General features: G+C 42.3%; 1 protein-coding gene across 7 annotated transcripts in view; it reads right to left on the reverse strand.

Annotated features, from left to right (window-relative positions):
• CDK14 (cyclin dependent kinase 14) overlaps positions 1-20128 on the reverse strand; it is a 664341-nt gene that overhangs the window by 434255 nt on the left and 209958 nt on the right. The window lies entirely within an intron of this gene.

A 20128-nucleotide genomic window follows, 5' to 3' on the forward strand; every position in this document is an offset into this window, starting at 1 on the left:
AAAAGACCCTGATGCTGGGAAAGATTGAAGGTGGGAGGAGAAGGGGACAACAGAGGATGAGATGGTTGGATGGCATCACTGACTCGATGGACATTAGTTTGAGTAAACTGTGGAAGTTGGCGATGGACAGGGAGGCCTAGCATGCTGCAGTCCATGGGGTTGCAAAGAGTCAGACACGACTGAGCGACTGAACTGAACTGAATCAACTCTCAGTTCCCCTGGGAGCAACTGTTTCCAAAACAACTTTGGTACCATCCCCCACAGATGCTGTGTTCACTCTTAGGATGATTCAGATGGCTACAGAGGTTTGGAACACCTGTCCGACTCCCTCACTAACTGTGTGTTTCTGAGCAGGCTGCACCCCTTTCCTTGAAGGTTTTTTTTGTTTTGTTTTGTAAAATGGCAGCATATACCCCATAGGGAACTTGTGTGGATTTGACAACATATAAAGCAGGTATTTACGTGTCAATCCCAGAGTCCACACAGCATTCCTAAAAGGGGACGAGAATCCCAGAGAAGGAACTCCAGGCTGCAGTGGCCCCAGGACAATGTGAGCAAGTGAGCCAGGACAAGAAGAGAAGGAAACTGCTATGAATTCATGATTGTAGTAAAGCTCATCCACTCAGGAGCCATGCAAACCCTGTAACTCGGACACTCTGAAATTTTCTGCAAGACAAATTTCATCCCTTGAGTTCAAACACAATCTTTCTAGAAGGCCCCTTCCACCTTAAGTCATCACTCTTGAGATTCAATTTTTTGGCTGCGCCACCTACAAAAACAATCAGGAAAGCAAAAACAGTTTCTCATGGATCCTATACTATGAAGCTAACATGCTGCTAGATTCTGCCAAGAACACTCAAGAGGTGAGGTACTATGTGCCACATTCCAAATTAATAGAACACTGAAAATGAGAACAGCTTATCGCAAGCTACTGAAGAAATACGATAAAATACGCAATAAATTACAGAATTATATGGTGTAACTAGAAGCAGGACTAAGACACTGGGTGTGAAAGGACAGACTTAGAGGAGGGGGCGCTGCAGGCAAGGGGACAGCACAAGTCACCCTGAATGAGGGTGCCAGGGATCTCAAGGAGGCTACAGAGCAGACTTGACCACTCGGGTGACACCGAGGTCAACCTTCATTGCACTGGAGGGCGGGCAGGGAAGACGGTGGGACGCTGAGTTCAGTAATAGATGCGGCGGGCCCAGATCACAGAGGGCCCCTCGCAGTCAGGCTGAGACACTGACCCTGAAGCAGGCAGGAAAGAAGCAATGCAGGTTCCTACATGGGAAAGAGCAATGCTCAGCGTGGCTGGAGTGAGTCTCGTGGGGCTGGACTCACAGCCCCCTTCAGCATCAACACACTCATCTCTCAGAGGCTGCTCTGCCGTGTGTCCCTTATCACGAGGAGCCCCTGGCTGCAGAACAGACTCACTCGGTTCCTGCCCGCTCTCAGTGGGGGTAACTGGCTTAGAGCCAGGCACACGAGGAGGCAGCAAGGTCACAGAGCAGAACGCTTCCCTGGTGGCTCAGTGGGATCTGTCTCCATGCAGGAGACCCTGGTTCAGTCCCTGGGTGGGGAGGATCCCCTGGAGGAGGGCATGGCAACCCACTCCAGTATTCTTGTCTGGAGAATCCCCATGGACAGAGGAGCCTGGTGGGATATAGTCCATGGGGTCGCAAAGAGTCAGACACGACTGAATGACTAAGTAACAGAGCAACAGCAAAACAAACAGAGCTATACAGGAGAGGAAGCTAGGGCCTGTGAAATGAACCACAGCAGGGACGTCTTGGTAGAGCTGAGGGTGTTGAAGGGTCTGGTCCTTTGCCTCCATTTGTGAGCGCTCTGTGGGCTCAGCTACAAATTCACTGCAGGCAAATTTCTCTCTGTTCAACCTGTCTTCTCACTTCCTTGCAGGTGAGAGCACCTTCACTTCCCAAACCTGCATGCAACCTGGCCTCTGAGTCTGTTTCCAGGGAACCCAGCCAAAGACTGTGCTTCAGGAGGATGAATCCGGCAGCAGAAAATGGAAGAAACTGAAAGGATGGCCCCATGAACCAGAGGGGCCCAGAGAGGAAACCACTTCACGGACCTTCACAACTTTATATCTGGACAGGAAAAAAGCAAGGAAGATGAAAAGGAAGAGGAGAGAGTGGACGCTGTTGTGAGGAAAACCCTGCAGTGGAGGCAGATTACTTAGGAGGGAAGAGGGGAGTCTAATATAACACGACCCAGTGTAGATAACCTGATGTGTTTCAGTCAAAGGAAATAATGTTATGCCTGAAACACACTGGTCCCGACACATCTAAAACTGTTGGGTTGGGTTGGGTTGGAGAAAGCAACAGAACCTTTAATGAGTTATACTAGGTTATCTGAAGGCGGTGGCATACACAGTCAAGGCTAGAGCTGTGGTTTGGGGAATCAGCCCAGAGAAGTGACAGCTGGTACTAAAGGATCATGATCTCCCGTGAGCGAGTGAGGAGAGCCAACACCGTGGATTTGCAGGACGCCCTTAAGAAGCCAAAAGAGAAGGTCTCTGAAGAAAAGAAAGGGTTCTACGAGAGGCCAGCTTTAGCAAATAAAAATACAGCATGCCCAGTGAAATGCAAGGGACATACAATTCTTCAGTGGCAGCAGAAAACAGTGTCAAATAATAAAATGGTATTACAGATGACCAAGAATTTGAAAAGGTCCTGAGTTTTTGCTAAGTGGAAGTCACTGGTAACCTTTAAGGGAAAACATTCTAGGTTTTATTTGAAAAATCCTGTAAAAGACTGATTCCTGTGTTTTGAATGACAATGTGTGCTCTCTTAACATTTTGATTTCTGGTTAAATTATTCTTTTACAAAAATTGTTTGGGGTTGGGGGAGGGGGGAGCAGGGCATTTTACCCCTTCTCCAGGGAAAGGACAAATGTTCAGCATTAGAAACCCTCCTCTTCCAACTAGGGGAAGGTTAAGATTGCTCAAAAATATGGAAGGTTCTCAAAAGACTGGTTTTCTACATTAATATATGCATTTTAAATGACCATTTAAAACCTTTAAAAGATGTCTTCTCGCTCTTCTTAAAGACTACAAATTGCTTAGAGTGATACCAGGAACTCCGGGGCCCACAGAAATAAAAAAAGGAAGACAGCTCCTTAAATGTTTATGTCTATGAAATTAAAACACACACACACACACACACACACACACCAGGGAAATGGAAAACATGAATTGCACTTATTAAACATGATATATCTAAAATAGGCTTTTAATTTGCAGAAATGTGTTGATGTGTATATTCATGTGCATATATAACAGAAAGGGTTGTAGCTAGGAAATATTAGCATTGAAGAAACCTTCCTAGATATCCCCTAGGCCATATATGCAAAACAAATCATTTTGGTTACTTCCTTATAAACAAAGAAAAGCAAACATTCTCCCTAAGAAAAGTCCACAGGTTTGAAAATCTCAATTCTTGACTGTCATCTCAAATTAGCTTTTGCATTATATTTCATCCCTGAAATATAAAAGGCCATGTACTGCCCTCCAATGACACATAAAGCTTCCACTAACAACTCCATTCAGAGACCAAGGTAATCTATCACCGTACTTAAGGATTTGCCTAGATGCTTTATGAAACCCAAAAGCAAAACATGGGTTTATCAAATCATCGAAATAACATAACCATATATTTCTCCAGTCATATTTCTTGCTCCAAGTACAGCAATATGTATAACAACACAGCAGCAAATAAAGAATTGGGGTAATAAATTATATATACACACACACACACAAAATGGCCATTTGTTCTTTGTAAGTTTTAAGACTGTTCTTTACCCAAACATTATAGGGGTTTCCTGGTAGTCCAGTGGTTAAGAATCCACCTGCCAACGCAGGCTACGTGGGTGCGATCCCGGGTCTGGAAGATTCCACATGCTGCAGGGCAACTAGGCCCATCTGCCACAACCAGTAGCCTGTATGCTGCAACCGCAGTCCATGCTGCAACCAGTGAGGCCCACGTGCCTAAAGCCCATCCTCCAGGACACGGGGGGCCCCAGCAATGAAGCCCCAGGCCCATCTGCCACAACCAGTAGCCTGTATGCTGCAACCGCAGTCCATGCAACCAGTGAGGCCCACGTGCCTAAAGCCCATCCTCCAGGACACGGGGGGCCCCAGCAATGAGAAGCCCCAGGCCCATCTGCCACAACCAGTAGCCTGTATGCTGCAACCGCAGTCCATGCTGCAACCAGTGAGGCCCACGTGCCTAAAGCCCATCCTCCAGGACACGGGGGGCCCCAGCAATGAGAAGCCCCAGGCCCATCTGCCACAACCAGTAGCCTGTATGCTGCAACAGCCATGCTGCAACCAGTGAGGCCCACGTGCCTAAAGCCCATCCTCCAGGACACGGGGGCCCCAGCAATGAAAGCCCCAGCTCCAAAGCCAGCGCCCGCCCAGCGCCTGGAACATGAACCTCAAAATAAAAATAAATTAATCATTTATTAATTTTTAAAATAGTATAGGTTGATGAAGTTTTTACTTAAAGAAGGCAGGAACTTCTGGTTAAAGACTGCAGTGTCTCACACCAGTAATTTTTCTATCTCATAGACAGAATTCAAAGTTGACAATCTTAATGAACCAAGTTTAAGATCACTTGTGCAGAATATTTTTATGACTTTACTTTTAATGGTTTAGGTAAAGCTTAAATGATAATAGCATAGGCTTGTCCGTCAAGTATTTTCAATAATCTACTACTGAGGTAAAACTCTTCTGGAAATATAAGAAGTACCTGGAAGTCCAGTTTTTCAAGCAGGAGCTAAGCTACAAGCAATCCCTAATTCTGAAAACTTTCAAGTATGTGTCTGAAATCAAAATTGTATGGTAAACAGCTGTGTTTTCATGTTTTTCCATTTTCAGTTTGATTTAGCTCCCTGGATGGAGCTAAATCACACTTTTAAAAATATTTTCTTTTGCACTAATTATTCCACTAAGGGCAGTATCAATAAGTTCTGCAATATTAATCACCTTAAAATTAGCAAGATATCTAGTATTTGGTTAATCTATGTTCCAACAGTTAATTGGTTATGGGTGAATCCTGCCAGGCAAATTTCGGTTCTGTTCTAACACATTCATGATTCTACTAGAGAAGACTGCATGTATTAGGCTAAGAAAGGAAAGTTGGAACAGGAACTGGGGAACTGATCTGCGGCCCCAATCAAGTACAAATCACTGAGAGGTTAAATCTTCATCTCTATGATCCTGCCTCTAGGAAGTAGTACATTCTCGTGTTAACAGCCGTGCTATAGAGTCAGATGGAGCTGCGTTCAAATTCATCAGGTAGTCAATTCTGTGGGTTTACAATCTGCTGGTTAGAATGGGTAGGTGGTGGGAGTTACTGGTTCCCTGCAACACCATCAACCACCTGTAGTTAGACCAGATGTATTAATATAACAGGGGCAGAGGGAAGGACATACTCCGGAGCCAAATCAACCCTGGAAGTCAAAAAGTAGAAATGTTTACCTGTGGAACCTCCTTGGTGGTCCGGTGGTTAACAATCTGCCCGCCAATGCGGGGGACACAGCTTCGGTCCCTGGTTCAGGAAATAAGATCCCACAGGCCACGGGGCGACTACTGAGCCTGTGCTCTAGAGCACACGCTGCAACAAGAGAGGCCACCTCAACGAGAGAAACCCTGCACGTGGGACAAAGACCCAAAGCAGCCAAAAATAATAATAAAAAAAAAAAAAAATGTTTAACTGTTTCCCACAGGCTTACAATTTTAAAAATATATTTAAAGGCACTTAGAAAGCAATGAAATAGATAACTGTTTATTGAATGCCTATAATGCATGCAGAATATTTAAAATACTACCCAGATCATCTTAAATAAACCCAACCAATCTGCTGCTCATCATGCATACTTTCTCAAATCTCTGAGGAAAAAAAAAAATGTCCCTGCAGAAAAATTAATCCTGGTCTTTCAACAAGAAAATTTTGTAATCATAAGTAGTTCTCTGAAACCAAGTCGTTGTCATTAAAACTGAGCATGCTGTGAGCTCCTGCCTACCCTAGCCCTAAACTTCAGGACAGAAGGAAGAACTATCAGCTCACCGATGACAGAACCACTGCCAAGTTCATGCTCATTATTTCCTTTAATTCTTTTTCTTGGGCTCTATTCAAATTGTTCGTGCTTTTAAAAAGTGCTATTATCAAATCAATTCTTCTGCGTATACTCAGGGACTTGACTGGGATGGCATGTGTCCAAAACATACAAATGTCCTACACTAAAATTTCCTTGAACTCTCTACTTCTAAAGTTTTCCCACAACAAACTGGTACATCTTCTCCACGTATGGGATTAATTTTCTTTTTTAAAGAACCAAAATCAGAATTATTTGATCGGTCTTCTGAAGGCTTCCAGCACATTCCAAAGTGTCAGAAGAAAATGAGAAATAGAGGAAAATTGAAATGATGTATCTTTTTGGCACTTCCCACCGAGATCAGTTATAATCTGTGGTGAGAGCTGCATTTTTAAGTAGTGATTCACTGCCAAGATCTCTGAGCATCTTCTCTACAATAATGACTCAAACTGACTTTCACTCCAGGCCTAACTGTCCTGATCTTGGTAGTTATAAACTATCTACCGAACTCTCCAGGACTCAGCTTGTTCTTTTGCAAAATGAAGGAACCAGATGACAGACTCACTGAAGATCTTCTCAGCTCTAAAATCCTATGATTTGGTGATTTCTAACTCATATAAATGGCTCTCACCTCAACTTCAGCATATGTAACATCTATTTAACTCCTCTGACTATAAAACTGCTGCTACCTCTGGCTTCCGGGGCTTCTCAGGTGGCACTAGCAGTGAAGAATCTGTCTGCCAATGCAGGAGACTTAAGAAACAAGGGTTCGACCCCTGGATCTGGACGATTCCCCTGAAGGAGGGCATGGCAACCCACTCTAGTAGTCTTGCCTGGATAATCCCATGGACAGAAGAGCCTGGTTGGGTACAGTCCATAGGGTCACAAAGGGTTCGACATGACTGAAGCGACTGAACATGCATGCATGCACCTCTGGATTCCAGTTTCTATAAATGTAGGTTCTATCAACCTCAAACTCAATTCTTGCCCAAGACACTCAAATTGTCCTTAGCGCCTTATCAATCCCCCTCAACTGGGCATGTTCTTCCTTTTCAGTATACTGTTCTAGATCCCCTTTCTCAGGTTCCATGGCATTCCCTTACAGATCCCTGGGTCTCCTGGTTTTCTCCTCATCAATTATCCCACGTGTCCTGGCCACATTAATGATCTGGGTTCAACCATGAAACACAGAGTAACAAATACTGGAGTAACAAAACAAATGAAAAAAATAACAATTTACCAAAAAGTCCTAGAAACAAAATCTTTGCACAGAAAAATACACAAATTATCTTTTTAGTAGACTATCAACAAACACAAGAACAGGTACAGTTTTCATCAGAAAACATTTAGGAACAACCCACACACACCACTGCCAAGAGATTTACTTCCTCAATGGCTGCAAACTGGTGATGGGATTGAGGTAGGGGGGAGAAAGTGATTCATCCTACCTTAGATAACTACTCTAATGGGCATGCTTTCTTCTCTTCAGTTCAATTCAGTTCAGTTGCTCAGTAGTGTCTGATTCTTTGCAATCTCATGGACTGCAGTATGCCAGGCCTCCCTGTCTATCACCAACTCTTGGAGCTTGCTCAAACTCATGTCCAAGGAGTCAGTGATGCCATGCAACCATCTCATCCTTGTCATCCCCTTTTCCTCCCACCTTCAATCTTTCCCAGCATCAGGGGCTTTTCCCATGAGTTGGTTCTTCGCATCAGGTGGCCAAAGTACTGGCGTTTCAGCTTCAGCATCAGTCCTTCCAATGAATATTCAGGACTGATTTCTTTCAGGATGGACTGGTTTGATCTCCTTGCAGTCCAGGGAACTCTCGAGTCTTCTGCAATACCACAGTTCAAAAGCATCAATTCTTCAGCACTTAGCTTTCTTTATTTTCTCTTCATTTCTCCTTATGTGAATCCTACCTATCAGCTATGGTCTGAATGTTTGTGCCTCGTCCACTCCCCACAAGTTCATATGTTGTAATCCTAATTCCCAAAGCTGATGACAGAAGTAGGTGGGGCCTTTGGGGGTGATTAGCTCATAAAGGTGTTGCCCTCATGAATGGGCTTAATGTTATTTCATTTTTTAATAATTTTATTTATTTATCTTTGGCTGTGCCGGGCTGCTGTGCTCAGGTTTTCTCTGGTGTGGCGAGCAGGCATCTCACTGCAGTGGCTTCTCTGGCTCTGGAGCACGGGCTCTAGAGCACACAGGATTCAGTGGTTTTAGCACAAGGACACAGTAGTTGTAGTAGTTACAGCTCCCCAGCTCTAGAACACAGGCTTAACAGTTGGAGCGCATGTGGAATCTTCTCAGATCAGGGACCGAACCCATGTCTCCCACATTGGCAGGTGGATTACTCACCACTGAACCGCCAGAGAAGTCCTCTTTCTTTTTTTTTGGCCCTGCCGTGTGTGCCGTGTGGCATCTTGGTTCCCCAATCAGGGATCAAACCCATGCCCCCTACAGTAGAACCCCAGAGTCCCAACCACCAGACTGCCAGGGAATCAGGATTAATGTTCTTTAAAAAGAGCTGCCCCAGGGCTCTCTAGCCAATTCCACCACATGAGGACACAATGAGAAGTCTCTGACCTGGAAGAGGACCTTCACTCAAACATCCTGTCCCTGTGATCTCAGACTTCCAGCCTCCGGAAATGTGAGCCATATGTTTCTGCTGTTGAAGAGCTGCTGGTCTCTGGATTTTGTTATAGCAGCCCAAGCCATGGTACTATGACTTAAGCTCAGCCCAAATCTCATCTCGTCCATGTCCACACCAGAGATCGCGTTCCTTTTAATCCCAACACTCCGACAGTCATTTTCAGTACTGCTTAAACTCCGTTCAAACACTACCCGGATCCTTGATTAGTTTCATTTTGATGGGGCAGAGAAAGAGCTGGGACATGACGAGTCAATGCCAGCTTCATACCACAGTCCTCAGAATAAAAAGGCCCAGAGGTTATCAGTTAGTTTACAACTGAACACAACTGACCACATCATAAAGTACAATGCCGCCGCTGCTGCTGCTAAGTCACTTCAGTCGTGTCCGACTCTGTGCAACCCCATAGACGGCAGCCCACCAGGCTCCCCCGTCCCTGGGATTCTCCAGGCAAGAACACTGGAGTGGGTTGCCATTTCCTTCTCCAATGCAGGAAAGTGAAAAGTGAAAGTGAAGTTGCTTAGTCGTGTCTGATTCCTAGCAACCCCATGGACTGCAGCCCACCAGGCTCCTCCGTCCATGGGATTTTCCAGGCAAGAGTACTGGAGTGGGGTGCCATCGCCTTCTCCGAAAGTACATTGCAGTACATGCTAAAAGATAAGCATACAAAGAACAACAACAACAGAAGCAGAGCAAGCCAGAAGAGCCAAAAAGGAAAAAAGATTATTTCTGTGAAAGTCGAAAGGGTTTCAGGAAAGAGACAGGACTTCAAAAAGGTCTTAAAAGATGGTTCAAGCAGAGTTGAGGAGGGATTGGGAGGACTCAGGCAGGGCAAGGGACATTTCTTCCTATGCGATACAGCTTCTTCTCTGACTGCTTCTCCACTGGGTAGTCATAAAAGTACAATCTGTCAATTGCCATTTACAGACAGCTTCCTGGCTCCATAAGTTATACAATGATTTTTTTTTACTTCTAGTGCGTTATTTTTTCTCACCAAACAAATAGTGTGTTGTGATTAAAGCTACTTGTCAAAAACCAACTGCAACAAAACATGCTTCAAAATTTCTTTGGTGCGACCGTTCTTTCCTTCTCCCAAGTGGTTAGAAAAGATCAGTTCAGCTCACAGAGACTGCTCCTACTCGCCCTCTGTCTTCCTGGAATGAGGAAACCTTCAGAATTGATAATGTCACCTTTATAACTAGAAGACTTCAACTCTTTCTATTTTTTGCTTTTTTAAAACTTTTTTTTAATAGAGGAAAACTGCTTTACAACGTTGGTTTCTGCCATACGATAACTCAAATCAGTCATCACCATACTACATACAACTCTTCCCTTTGAAGCCTCCTTCCCCTCCCTCCATCCTGCCTCTCTGGGTCATCACAGAGTGCCAAGCTGGGTTCCCTGCGGCACAGAGCAGCTCCCCACCAGTCATCTGTTTTACACGTGCTCGTGTATATTCGCCAATGCTGCTTTCTCCATTCATCCCACCCTCTCCTCCCCCTCCAGTGTCCACAGGTCATTCTCTAAGTCTGCTTTTCCATTTCTTTCCAGTAAATGGGTTCATCAGTACTAGTTTTCTAGATTCCATATACATGCTTTTTTTTTTTTTTTTTTTTGAGTAGCTCAGTCATGCCTGACTCTTTGCGACCCCATGGACTATACAGTCTTTGCCTTCTCAGGGATTCTCCAGGCCAGAATACTGGGTGGGAGCCTTTGCCTTCTCCAGGGGATCTTCCCAACCCACAGATTGAACCCTCAGGTCTCCCACATTGCAGGTCTCCTGCATTGCAGTCTTTTTACCAGCTGAGCTACCAGGAAGCCCTGGCTGTTTCCTAGTAAACTCTATAACAGAGGATAATTTATTTTTGCTGGACCTCAATGACCTCATCAGTAATATGGAGATACTGATATTTATATTTAACACAAGAGATATTTTGGGAATTAAACAAGATAACATTTTTAAAAGGTTCTTAGCATTTCAGGCACCAAAAAAAAAGTCCATATTTAAAATAACTATGTAACTATTTCTAATTTGAACACATTTATAACTGGCTTTAAATAAATAAATAAAAATTTTAGCCAGTTATAAATGCCTTCAAATTAGAAACAGTTATATAGTTCTCTAAAATGTGTTTTCAATATAAATATATCAGAACTCAATTTGTATTTCCAATAAAATGTTTATTTTATGTTTAATTTAATGTATGTTTATTTATATATCAATAAAATGTATATTTCAAATATAAGCTGAAAACTATTACTTCCAAATAGAAAAGACAAAATATAAAACTTCTTAAAAATTTAAGGCAGACAAGAATAGATGTTTCATTAAAAAAAAACTTTATCCTTAAAAATTAAAGACATGAAAAAGATAAGACATGGTTTTATAGTTTTTAAAGTCACATGATCTAACAGCTTGCAAATTTTTGTTGGTATCAATTGGCAGACACTCATCAAATTGCTCAGACTTACAAAGAATAACAATTTTGGAAATTTACATAAGATTTGATTTGATTTGATTTGATTACTTAGAATCAAAGTCTAGACTCATAGATTTTTATCTTCCATTTAAAAAAAATTTTGTCTGTCAATTGTCAAATGCTCTGAAGCAACTGATGTTAATTTCTTCAGTGACAGACATAAAAGGTTATTATTAGAAGGTTTAAAAGAAATATTCTGAGCACAGTAATGTGTATCACACTGGATGCAGAATACTGATGATACAATTATAGATCCTTTGTCCAGGAAAAGATTCATGCTGGTACTAGTATTTTAATCATGATGCATATGGGGGCTTCTCAGGTGGCTCGGTGGTAAAGAATCCACCTTCCAATGCAGGAGACCAGGTTCAATCTCTGGGTCAGGAAGATGCCCTGGAGAAGGAAATGGAAACCCACTCCAGTCTTCTTGCCTGGAAAACTCCATGGACAGAGGAGCCTGGCGGGCTGTAGTCCATGGGGTCCCAAAGGAGGTGGACACGACTGAGTGACTAAACAACAGCAACATAAGATCAGACAGTTCGAGTCTGCTACTTCAGAGATGAAGAAACCGAAGACAAAATGTGTTAAGTAACTTGCTCATGATACATAGGTAGTTGCACAGTCTTCATCACAACTTTGCTATATGGAACTTCACCTCTTTATTTCTTAGCAGCCTGAAAGACTCTACATACAATTGGATCAGTAAGGATTTGGGACTTTCGCACTCATTCAGTCACTCACTGGTTCAACATGCACAGAACAGCTGTCATGTGTCAGGCACAGTGCTGGGCACTGGGTAGGAAGACCCGAGCTGAACTCCTTGTCTGTCACAAAGTATGTGTGTGACTTTGGACAAAAATGTCTTTAGATCCCAGCTTCATAAAAACTTCTTAACACGAAGACAGTAACATCAACTTCTCTCACAATGGTGAAAGATTAAATGAAATCACTCAGGAAATGCTGAATGATGTCTCCAATTTACATGCAACCGACCTATTACCTAACGTGCAAACCGTATAAACAAATGCCATGTGAATGTCAGACCTCACACTTAACAAGTCAAGACTGAACGTCCTATTTTTCCTTTCTGTAACTGCTTCATTTCTTGTATCCTAAGACATTTCAGCTACTTCCTTTCAAACCTTTCTTGTACCTCCTGATGCTTTATCAGTACAATCAAAACTCATGACAGTATCATACAAGGATTTTAGAATAAAATAGAAAAGCTGGTCTCAGCACAGCTACTTAATTTCTCTAAGCTCCCATCAAAGACAGAATGAGATTCAAAGCACCTGAACCTGAATTAAAGTCATTAAGTACTCTAGCTCTATGAGATAAAAGTCAAAGTCCATCTTTGGACATAAATCTAGGTAAGATTAGGGTTGCTTACAAGTGTTTCCACTTTAGGGGAAAATTATGCGTTAACATCTAAATTCCCAGGTAAGCTTATAACTGGCAAGCAGCCACTTGAAAACTACTTTACAATGCACAGGGCTTTCTTCATTTGAAATCTTCCTGCTATTGACATTTGGTGAATGAGGAAATTGACCAAAACAGTAGAAAAGGGGCAAACTCAAATTAAAGTGCTTCCTCTCAGTTGAACAAGCCATGACAGAACCCTCATCAATGTAAAAACGAACATAACCCCCCTTCGTCTACCGAAGCATCTATAACGTCTATAACGAAGCATCTACCACCTTCGTCCTAACTATTCCAAGTTCTACCACAGGAAGCACAGAGGAGTTCTGTGCATGGATTTCTAGGATTAGTAACACCGAAAGAGAACGAACACTGGTGATTGCTCTTGCATCCACACATAAATAGCAGAAAAATAAGACTTATAAAAGGTAAGAGTGGAACAAATAACCAAAACTGCCTAGAGTTTAATTCTTTTTCTTATACGGTCATTTATCTCCAATAAAAATCACTTGGAAGTCAGATTTTACTTGGAAAATCTTAAAATATTTTATTCAAAGGGAAAAGACAATGTCTCACTGTGATCAGTTTCTACACGCCTCTACAATTCTTACATCACTCATCTCCAGAGCATTCAAAACTCTGAGTTTAAGGACTCCTTGGGAAATCAAAGCCACAGTGCAGAGCTAGGTAGTGCCTGAGAAATGGCACAAACCAACTCCCATGTTCTGCATAACAGGTTTGTACTTCATGCTTAGTCGCTGAGTCATATCCGACTCTTTCCAACCCCATGGACTGCAGCCCACCTCTGTCCACAAGATATTTTTTCCAGACAAGAATACTGAAGTAGGTTGCCATTTCCTCCTTCAGCAGATCTTCCCAACCCAGGGACTGAACTGGGGGTCTCCTGTGTCTCCTGGATTGCAGGCAGATTCTTTACCGCTGAGCCACTGGGGAAGCCCCTTCTGCACACAGTTACTGAGGCCTAAAGCCATTAAGTGATGTTGTGGATTGAATTGTGTCCCCCAAAATGCATATGAAGTCCCAACACCCTAGCACCTCAGGTTATGATAGTATATGAAATAGATTTTTTTTCAGAGGTAATTAAGTTAAAGTGAGGTCACCAGAGTAGAACCTTATCCAATATGACTGCTGTCCTTATAAGTAAAGGACATTTGGACAAAGATACAGAGAGAAGCTAACTTGAAGACACAAGCAGACGACAGCCATATCTATTAGTTAAGAAAGACTTGACACAAGCCTTTCCCTCGGGATCAGAAGGAGGAGCGCCCAGACACCTTGACCTTAGATTCTAGCCTCTGGAACCATGAGATGATACATTGCTGTTGCTTCAGCCACTCAGTCTGTGTTAAGGCAGCCCTAGCAAAGTAGCACAGTGATGCAAAACAAAGCCAGGATTAAAACCCAGCTTTGTAGACTCTAACATGAGGCTTTCCAACTCAGTGCACTGTCCTGCAACTTAACTCTCTGTTTTCACTCAAACTTCTCTCCCATAAAAATCCTACACTTGTTCAACTTGTAAAAGACCATGTCAATGTACACTGTTTATGTTGAACTCTTGGGAGCTTCACTTCCACATCACCAGAGAGATTTTCACATAGATGTCTCATGAACTCAAACCCTAATGTCTAAAATCCCAATCAACTATTCCACAAAGTTAGTATGGACACTGTTTTAAATCTAAGAAAGTCTAAGTACAAGATTCAAGTCCTTGGACAAGTCGTCTAAGCTCTCCAAGCCTTAATTCCATATTAACTATATGAATTGTACCAACCATATTAATTCTATATCTGCCCCTCTCAAAAAAACCTTCAAAGGGCGAATGTGAAGGAAGGTTAAATTGGATAACAGCCTTTTCAAATTGCAAGGTGTTCAAAGCAATTCTCCACACAATCACAGAATGACAGAATGCGATGGACAGAATGTGGTCCCCTGGAGAAGGGAATGGAAACCACTGCACTATTCTTGCCTTGAGAACCCCATGAACAGCATGAAAAGGCAAAAAGATAGGACACTGAAAGGAACTCCACAGGTGCCCAATATGCTACTGGTGATCAGTGGAGAAATAGCTCCAGAAAGAATAAAGGGATGCAGCAAGAGCAAAAACAACGCCCAGTTGTCAATGTGACTGGTGATAGAAGCAAGGTCCGATCCTGTAAAGAGCAATATTGCATAGGAACCTGGAATGTCAGGTCCATGAATCAAGGCAAATTGGAAGTGGTCAAACAAGAGATGGCAAGAGTGAACGTTGACATTCTAGGAATCAGTGAACTGAGATGGACTGCAATGGGTGAATTTAACTCAGATGACCATTATATCTACTACTGCGGGCAGGAATCCCTCAGAAGAAATGGAGTAGCCATCATGGTCAACAAAAGAGTCTGAAATGCAGTACTTGGATGCAATCTCAAAAATGACAGAAAGATCTCTGTTCGTTTCCAAGGCAAACCATTCAATATCATGGTAATCCAAGTCTGTGCCCCGACCAGTAAAGCTAAAGAAGCTGAAGTTGAACATGAACATTTCTATGAAGACCTACAAGACCTTCTAGAACTAACACCCCAAAAAAGATGTCCTTTTCATTATAGGGGACTGGAATGCAAAAGTAGGAAGTTAAGAAACACCTGGAGTAACAGGCAAATTTGGCCTTGGAGTACAGAATGAAGCAGGGCAAAGGCTAATAGAATTCTGCTAAGAGAAGGCACTGGTCATAGCAAACACCCTCTTCCAACAGCACAAGAGAAGACTCTACACATGGACAGCACCAGATGGCCAACACCGAAATCAGATTGATTATTATTCTTTGTGGCCAAAGGTGGAGAAGCTCTATACAGTCAGCAAAAACAAAACCAGGAGCTGACTGTGGCTCAGATCATGAACCTCTTATTGCCAAATTTAGAATGAAATTGAAGAAAGTGTATGACCTAAATCATCCCTTATGACTATACAGTGTAAGTGAGAAATATATTTAAGGGACTAGATCTGATAGAGTGCCTGATGAACCATGGACGGAGGTTCGTGACATTTTACAGAATACAGGAATCATGACCATACCCAAGAAAAAGAAATGCAAAAAAGCAAAATGGCTGTCTGAGGAGGCCTTACAAATAGCTGTGAAAAGAAGGGAAGCAAAAAGCAAAGGAGAAAAGGAAAGATATACCTATTTGAATGCAGAGTTCCAAAGGATAGCAAGGAGAGATAAGAAAGCCTTCCTCAGTGATCACTGCAAAGAAATAGAGGAAAACAATAGAATGGGAAAGACTAGAGATCTCTTCAAGAAAATCAGACATACTAAGAGAACATTTCATGCAAAGATGGGCTCAATAAAGGACAGAAATGGTAGAGACCTAAGAAGCAGAAGATATTATGAACAGGTGACAAGAATACACAGAAGAACTGTACAAAAAAGATCCTTACGACCCAGATAATCACGATGGTGTGATCACCCACCTAGAGCCAGACATCCTGGAATGTGACGTCAAGTGGGCCTTAGGAAGCCTCACTACGAACAAAGCTAGTGGAGGTGATGGAATTCCAGTTGCGCTACTTCAAATCCTGGAAGATGATACTGTTAAAGTGCTGCACTCAGTATGCCAGCAAATTTGGAAAACTCAGCAGTGGCCACAGGACTGGAAAAGGTCAGTTTTCATTCCAATCCCAAAGAAAGGCAATGCCAAAGAATTCTCAAACTACCGCACAATTGCACTCATCTCACACGCTAGTAAAATAATGCTCAAAATTCTCCAAGCCAGACTTCAGCAACACATGAACCGTGAACTTCCAGATGTTCAAGCTGGTTTTAGAAAAGGCAGAGGAACCAGAGGTCAAATTGCTAACATCCGCTGGATCATCAAAAAAGCAAGAGAGTTCCAGAAAAACATCTATTTCTGCTTTATTGACTATGCCAAAGCCTTTGACTGTGTGGATCACAATAAACTGTGGAAAATTCTAAAAGAGATGGGAATACCAGATCACCTGACCTGCCTCTTGAGAAACCTGGATGCAGGTCAGGAAGCAACAGTTAGAACTGGACATGGAACAACAGACTGGTTGCAAATAGGAAAAGGAGTCCGTCAAGGCTGTATATTGTCACCTTGCTTATTTAACTTACATGCAGAGTATATCATGAGAAATGCTGCGCTGGAAGAAGCACAAGCTGGAATCAAGATTGCCAGGAGAAATATCAATAACCTCAGAAATGCAGATGACACTACCCTGATGGCAGAAAGTGAAGAACTAAAGAGCCTCTTGATGAAAGTGAAAGAGGAGAGTGAAAAAGTTGGCTTAAAGCTCAACATTCAGAAAATGAAGATCATGGCATCTGGTCCCATCACTTCATGGCAAATAGATGGGGAAACAGTGGAAACAGTGTCAGACTTTATTTTGGGGGGCTCCAAAATAACTGCAGATGATGACTGTAGCCATGAAATTAAAAGATGCTTACTCCTTGGAAGGAAAGTTATGACCAACCTAGACAGCATATTAAAAAGCAGAGACATTACTTTGCCAACAAAGGTCCATCTAGTCAAGGCTATGGTTTTTCCAGTAGTCATGTATGGATGTGAGAGTTGGACTATAAAGAAAGCTGAGTGCTGAAGAATTGATGCTTTTGAACTGTGGTGTTAGAGAAGACTCTTGAGAATCCCTTGGACTGCAAGGAGATCCAACCAGTTCATCCTAAAGGAGATCAGTCCTGGGTGTTCATTGGTAGGACTGATTTTGAAGCTGTAACTCCAATACTTTGGCCACCTGATATTAAGAGCTGACTCACTAGAAAAGACTCTGATGCTGGGAAAGATTGAAGGCAGGAGGAGAAATGGACGACAAAGGATGAGATGGCTGGATGGCATCACCGACTCAATGGACATGGGTTTGGGTGGACTCCGGGAGTTGGTGATGGACAGGGAGGCCTGGTGTGCTGTGGTTCATGGGGTCACGGAGAGTCGGAAACGACTGAGCAACTGAACTGAACTGACCGTGCAATGACAAGCTATTTCTCTCTCTGGCACCATTTTTTTTTTTTTAACTCATTCAAACTCAAAACCATTGATACTTCCCTCTGAAATCACCTATAACCAATCATTCACCTAGATCTGACCTTTTTTCCTCTACAACATCATTGTTTGTCCCTGCTTTCTAATAAACCCTGAGTTCTCATAATTTCAAATCTACACTGCTTTGAATGACTGATTTATCCACTTCCAGTTTCCTCCTCTAATCTATATCATATTCTAATACCAGATTTATCTTCCTAATAAACTCAGCTCAAAAGTCTTCAGAGGCCCTCTAAGCCACAGAACAGGTCCCAACTACAATACCCTCATTCTACAACACAACCACAGCTCAGGGCCCGCTTCTAAGCTCATCTCAAGGTATATCAGGTGCCCAAAGGCCTTGCCTCATACCCAGCCAGTATGAATAGACAGATCATCAAAAACCTTAATATGACCCTACTTCTTGCTTCTTCTCTTGAGCTTCCCATGGTGGAGCAAACTGTCAAAACTGCATCTTCTGATAACACTAGGAACTTCCTCTTAACCTTGAATCTAGGGAGACATCAGCAAGGTTAAGCTGGTTAATTCCAGCACATGCCCCACCTGCTAAGGAGCATGCCTGCTGCCCAGAATCACTCCCCTCCTGCTTCTCTTGTAGCCCAGCAACTCTTTGGCACTCTCCTACTTCCTAACATTCAGAGTGTACCATAACTAAACTTCACAGGTCAACGGGAACCCACTGCCCTATCTCAGCTAGTAGTCTCCAGTTTCATCAGACTGAACACAAGTATTTTATTCCTGGAATAAATCTCACCTGACAGTGATATATTTTCATGTTTACATATTACTGGATTCAAGAGGAAATGCCACATACGCAGAAGGATATGTGAGAATGGAAACAAAGACAGAATCTTAGCTCAAGAGAGGTATGTGCTGGTCATCACATTATGGTTACTATTTAACTCATGAAATGAATAAAATCACATGGGAGAGAGTGCTGATTAAAGAAAAGAAGGTCCTTTCCCTGTTTAGGGGAACTCTGTAACACTTAGAAAAGGAGACAGCACAAGAGAAAGAGAAACAGTTGCCTACTTGGAAAATCTGGTCTCATAGAAGAGAATGTTTTAACCACATACAACCTGATAAAAGGCTGGATAAGGTAAGACAGGTGTCTATTGAATGTGACAGTAAGAAGTTCACTGATGAACCTTCCAATATTTCCAGCTAAACAGGAATGACAGAAACCAAACTGAAGAGAGAGGAAAAGGAGAATGAACGGTGAGAAAGTGAAAATAGGAAGTAGACTTCTTCGGAGCTCCCTGGTGGCCCAGTGGTGAGGATACTGGGCTTTCACTGCTGTGGCCCAGGTTCACTCCCTGGTCAGGGGAACAAATCAGAGCAGTGACATACTACATTCAGTTCATCAATATCTTAATACTACTACTGAAGTAAATCATTATTATTTATCTCATTGTGGATCAGCAGACAAGTAGTCATAGTTCCTGCAAAGCCAAAATAAACCAAAGTCTTATTTCAAGATCATTTATACTTTAAAAACATGCTGCTGCTGCTGCTAAGTCACTTCAGTCATGTCGACTCTGTGTGACCCCAGAGACGGCAGTCTACCAGGCTCCCCCATCCCTGGGATTCTCCAGGCAAGAACACTGGAGTGGGTTGCCATTTCCTTTTCCATAAAAACATGCAGTAGAAGTAAAAGTTCTGAAAGTGAACTGAAAAGATCCCACTAATAAAAGGTGATTTATTCCCTTGAAGTAGAAAACTATGCAGGAAGGTATAAAGCAAAAGATAGAGCAATTTTATTTTATAAAAATTTAAATGTAACAAATAACTGTTTAAAAGACTTTTAGGACTTCCCTGGTGGTCTAATGGTTAAGAATCCACCTTGCAATGCAAGGCACGTGGGTTTGATCCCTGCTCCTGGAAGCTCCCATATGCCATGAGGCAACAAAGCCTGCGGGCATAACTACTGAGCCTGCCCAAGGCAAATAGAGAATAACTCCTGCTAGCCCAAACTAGAGAAAGCTAGCTCACAGCAACAAAGACCCAGTGCAGCCAAAAATAAGGATTTTTTAATAAAAAAATAAGAATACTTTATAGAAAAATGACAGTAGAAAAAAAATATTACAACATAATGCTGATACATAAAGAGCATCTATAAATCAATAAGCAAAGCCAATAGAAAATAAAGAATAGGAAAAAAGAAATCAAGAAAGATGAAATACAAAAGATTAATAAGATAGCATAATTCCCCCATTTTTAAGAAGTTTCCTTAAAAGTCATGAGTATAGAGTAATTTTAGATTAACATGTGCCTTAAGAACTCTGCAAACAAAATCAGATGTGTAAAATCCCTCAGCCAGCTATAGTCTCACCATCAGCACATACTTTTTTCCCCCCACAGCTGAATACTCAGCAGGATAGTTT

Source organism: Bos mutus, chromosome 4 (assembly GCF_027580195.1).
Source record: "Bos mutus isolate GX-2022 chromosome 4, NWIPB_WYAK_1.1, whole genome shotgun sequence".
NCBI classification, from domain to species: Eukaryota; Metazoa; Chordata; class Mammalia; order Artiodactyla; family Bovidae; genus Bos; species Bos mutus.